Genomic DNA, 6,000 nt, shown 5'->3' on the forward strand with positions numbered 1-6,000 from the left:
GAGTATAAAACTTAATTCATGATTACGCTCGAAATGTTGTTTGTACTCGCTATTTTTGATAGTATAATGTCAGTTTCGGTTAGTAAAAAAGCGCGGGATCGATACAAACTTTGTACTTGCCTTTATATGACAAGCAATCAAATGTTATTGATTGGAGGAGTAGAAAGCTGAATTAATTATTTCATCTAAAACGCGGTGAATACCGGGTTTTTTATGACGATACAATTTTTATTTTCGTTAGTAGATGTTATAAAACTGAACATAGATTATGTAGTAGTTCTGATATCAATCCATGGCGGGTTGCTGGGTTTTTTTTCTCTTTTATATATTTGTTTAATTGTATAGATTTAATGAGGAAATTTTCACGGTACAATCAAGTTTGTCTGGGGTACAATCACTTGCATCTTTTTATTTTAAAAAAATTTTTTAATTATTTAATTTAATTCTGTAAGAGGGACGACAGAGCACACTAAGCCACAGTATGAATATAAGTACAAATAGTAAGAAAACAAAAACGAATGAAACAAAAAGTAAAAAAAAAAAAATTAATTGGAGTTTAAAAAAACATGACTTTCTAAAAATAAAATATTTTTTCGAAAATTTTTTTCTTAGAAAATGGTGCAAATGATTGTACCCTAGACGATCTCGATTTGACCGCAAAAAAATTTTAATATAATCAATCGATTGTTATGATTGACGAAAACCAAAATAGTGCATCACACACACGTTTCTATGGATCAATTACAAATACATTGGCCAGAAAAAAAAAAAAAAAGGATGTGAATCTAGTTTTGTCTTATCTACTAACAGAAACTAACATTTTGGAACATCCATGACTATTTATCAAAACAGCACGATTGGAATTTTATTCTAAAAATATATCATTGTTATTGTTATCATTGTTTCTATTATTTTGTATTAAAGCTTCGGACGAGTGGATAATTACTTCTGGTCACACAAACCGTGAGTCTCACAAGTAAGTAATGACAATATAAAGTAAATCAATGCCGTAAACAGCTAGAAGGAAATCTTACCCATACGGAAAACATATATTTTAAAAATTGAATCAAAAATATTTTTGGTCATGAAAATACATAGAAATATGTTTATTTAGTCAAATTTTATATCAATGACTATATAAATACATAAACAGTAAATTACATGAAATAGTAAGTAGTTTTTTCAAATATTTTACTTCATTACGGTTACAATTACAAGTCAAGAACACAACTTCTAAATTGTATTAATCGTCTTGTACATAAAAAATAATATTAATATATTGACTCAAATTCGTTTTTTTTTTGGTCAATTTTTTCGGACGTGACAGATTGTTAATTTTATCATACTTTTCCCATTTTCGAGAATGATTAAAAATGTAACAAATGTAATGTTTATTATTACAATAATGGCTAGAAACAATAACACCTACTAACATGTATTTCTTATTGCCTATTAAAATACTTGACGGAATATCTGTTAATTTTAATAGTTTATGTGTGGTAGTGCGTTGTAAGCCATCATCATCGTCTTTGTAAGACTCAGTCTTAACATTAATAAATATATGTCTTTTAGAAGTTATTGACGTTGTTGCTGAATTGTTACATTTAATACACAGACTTGATTTCGATGTAAAGTATTGATCTACATAATTTTGAATTTTAGCGACATCAAAATTAGCGTTCAGTGGAGAGTTTTCTATAACGATTGTTTTATTACTCGACTTATAGTTACAATGATTACAAAATACGTTTTGGATTGCAGAAGGTTCCTCGTTTAGAGCAATCGTTAAGGTACGTATAATATCCAAGTCAAAATTTAAAGTGTTTTCTCTTTCTATTGTACATCCATATAATTCTAGTAATATTTCAGCCCGGTTTCTATAAATATCTTTAGTATTACCATTTACCGAATAATCAACAATTAATTTCAAAATACTATGTTTTGATGCTGATATGTATTTATTATAGTTAACAATAGATGTAAATCCTGCATAAATACAATGAAACATCGAATCAAATGCTGATGTTCTCATAATTTTTATAAGTCCTCGAGATGTTTTTTGTAAACCTTGGCTACTACCATTAATAAGTAAGCCTAATGAATATTTTGGTAACTGCGCTCGTTTCAAAATACTTTTAATATTAGGATTTGTCCTTAAATATTTTCCAGATTGACGATTATTATTTACTAATCCTTTCCAATTTTCTGTTTCATTTAAAAACTTAAATTCATTATCTGCGTCATTCTCGTCTTTCAATTCACAGTGATTTTCATTTTTATTCTTTTTATATAGTTGAATATTGTATTGTTTCGCATAAGCTGCAGAGGGGAGCTCTATGTCTAAAGATGAATGAGAAGTATCGCTGAAGTATGAAGATTTGCTTGGTTTAGCATTATTATTAGAAAATTCAATTGTAGAACATTTAATATCACATCGTCCATTATAATTAAATTTTCTATCTATCACAGATTTTTTGTAGGTAGCTTCATTTTCACGATTTGAATTGTCAACTGTGACCAATATATCATGATAATTATTTGCCAAAGCAATACTTTCAGTTAATGATTCATCACTAGTCATAGTCATATTCTGCAGTTTCGTTTCCCGATTATTCTCAGTAAATTTAGTTTTCAATAACATTGGCTTCTTAGCAACTAGTATTTTCAAATCACCACTTAAAGATCTTACATGTGTGATAAAAAATTTATCAACTCTAATATTTCGTTTACGATTGAGAACAAGAACTTTTAAATCTTTGAAGTATTGTTCACTACGGGCCGAACTAGCAGTATATAAACGATCAAGTATTTTTTTGGACGATTTAATGGTCATTTCCTTCAAAAAGTTATAATACACACTTGGCATCAAAGCAGTCCATAGAGGAAAATAGTTTACTAGAGTAATTAATTGTTGTTTAAATTCTAGACAATATAGATCATTTATATCTCCTCCATAATTATCAGTAATTGCTTCTTCATCAATCCTTGAAATCATAGATTTTATTTCATCAACTTCACTATCAGTATTTCCAGGGCTTTCATGGTCAATACTATCAATTTTTTCATGATCTGGATTGTTTTTTTCAAGATTTTCGTTATCGGCTAGTTTCGTAGAATTATCTTCCTTCATTTTATTTTGCAATAATCGTTTACTTATCAAAAACTCACTTTTTTTTATTAGTACTATCGAATACTTTAGACTTCGAAACAATTAATATCGCTTTTAACATATGTTTGAATTCTTCAATGCTTGTGACTCGACTAAGGAGACCCATACATCTCAGATAAAATTCTTTTTGGTAGGAGTTCTTTGTTCGAAAACATTTCCATCGGGTAACCATTTTTATTAAATGTGATATGTCCAATCGCACTAATGTAATATTCGGATTAATTTGCACATTACACTTCAAAACATCAAGAGCATATTTCAAATAGTTTTCTAACGATAAATTATTAAATCCGCAACAACATGCATTAATTAATGCTAATGAATAGTCCGTTATGACTTGTTTAGGTTTTCTTGCACCACTGCTTAACCATGTTCGGATCCAATAAGTTAGAAAATTTGTATCATGCTTTTCAGACAATGCTTGAAAGATAGGCAGAGTAAAATCTCCTAAGTCGGCTACAGCTTGATATAAATAAATAACGTGATTAACTCCACTTGCTCAATTAATTTGTTTAACGATACTACCAGTAGCATCCCATTGGATCATGAGTTATAAATGAATTGTATATGGTTCACTGTTCTGGAAGCCAGTACATTACGTAGAACTTATTAAGAGAGATCTGGTGCAAATATGAACCAATTTCTGAAGAATATTTGAGTTTTAGAACGGCTTCGATATCATCGGAAGTAGATTTTACACCCAGTTCTCTATCTGCTATTTCCTGCTTAGCTTTTCTTAGGACTGAAGGCTTATATAAATGAGCTGGTTCGTTATCACCATAATCCATATATTTATTGGCTGCATTAGATCGCCATACCTTTGTAGAAACTCCTTTTAAATTTTGTGCTACTTTGATGCGTCTTTTTCCTCTAAGTTGTCTCTTGCTTTCATGTATTATACCACGTGTATTAAGTGTAGATACCTGGAACTTAATGCCGTCAGAAGTAGGATTAGACAGGGAATATAAATGAATCCGAGAACTGCATTCATTGCAATAACCTTTTAGAGTTAAAAAAATTGCTCCTACCGTACGATTAACAGTGACAGTGGAAAATGAAAATGAGCACGGAAGATGGAACAAATCCCATAATTTAATGTAAAATATATCAGTCCATCCACTTCGAAAGCGGTTCTTTATTGAATCACCCATTTTTCGTTCCTTTAAGTCTAAGTCTTTCCACTCTTTTAAATTAAAATGTAGTTCCCCAGTTAATGGATGAAGTTTTTTAACTGCCTCAATACGCATAGACCAATTGGATACATTAAGGGCTTTGACTTTCTTTTTTTTCAAATAAGGAGATGGAATGCCGTGAAGTTTATAACATAAATCATGACGATCGTTAGTGACCATCATATAAATGTTTAGGGGCGTTACCCGTTCACCCAATGCAAGAGATGCTTTTTGCCATATTAAATGTTTTCTTGTATAAAACTTCTTCCCATTAATCATAAAATTGAAAGATTTCAACTTCTCATAAATTTCATTATGATCAACTGCAGCTTTCGATGGCATGATTGTCAGCAAAAATTGGATCCACAAAATAGTATGGAACGTGAGCAATATAAAAGTGCTTGATAAGTGGTAGACTATCACACCGAGATAGTGAAATTTTTGGTTATGTTTAAAAACACTATTTGGAAATTTTGCTCACAATTTAGCAAATTATTAATTGTTTTATAGCAATTTAGCTCAAAAGGATCATCAGTTACGTTACTATCTTTTAGAATTTCTCAATATACTATTCTAATTATTTAACTAAAAGTACACTTAGATAAACAATAAAAATACGTAAAATCTTTACGAAGATAGAGAACCAGCATGAGCGTGAGTTCTCATTGGTTGGTGATTTTCCTCTATTGGTGGAATTTTTTTATGAATGTGACGTACTAAATCATGATTCGTGCGATTAACGACTGAACTGCTTTCTTCTGAATGTATAACGAAATAAGCGTTGTATCAACGTCGGTAAACAATTTGTCGTTGTCGTTTACGATTTACAGTGACAAAGCACTTGATATGAGTTCTAATGTCACCACATTGGATTTGTATATAAAATTATAAAACATATAACTCATATGGTATGAGACGTGTACTTTAAAAATAAAACTAATTTTTAAAAAAAAATTTTCGTCAACATTATATTCAACTTCGTACCGAAATAAGCAACATCGAATGAATCTGACTATTTGTATAAAAGCAATTTTTAAGTAAAAAGGAGGAACTTATTTGAAATTTTAATCTTATAATATTAAAAAATTAAAAGGTCATTTTTAGAATACACGGATAGATATCGAAGGACATCCAGAAATTATCATCAGTACAATATAGAATAACTGATATTCGTTAAATATATAATATAGAAATAATTTTATCATATATTACATCTAGAAACCTTACTAACAATAAACTTGCAAGTAGTATAATCTAACTCACTATAAGTATTTGGAATTTCATTTTTTAGTTTTCAAAAAGGAGTATTCAGTAAGTGAATAATTCGTCACGTTTAAATAGAAGCATAAAGTGGTACGTTAGGTATATAATGAATGGTATAAACAAAAATAATTTAAAAATCTTAATCATCTCTATGATAATGTGAAGTCGCTCCTGTTAAGACTCAAGTCTTGTGATATTTAAAACTAAGTATATGTAAGAGAAGGCAGTGCAGTAGCCTGCTGCATTCATATCTACATGTTCAATATATTCTAAGATTATTATTATTAAAAACAATGAATGTAAAAGTTCTAACGATAAAATATACATTTATTTACTTATACATTATACATTAAGTATACTTATACATTTTTATCGTTTAATAGTATGACGTTCACA

This window comes from Chelonus insularis, unplaced genomic scaffold (genome assembly GCF_013357705.1).
Source record: "Chelonus insularis isolate UGA/USDA-ARS -01 unplaced genomic scaffold, ASM1335770v1 contig_447_pilon, whole genome shotgun sequence".
NCBI lineage: Eukaryota > Metazoa > Arthropoda > Insecta > Hymenoptera > Braconidae > Chelonus > Chelonus insularis.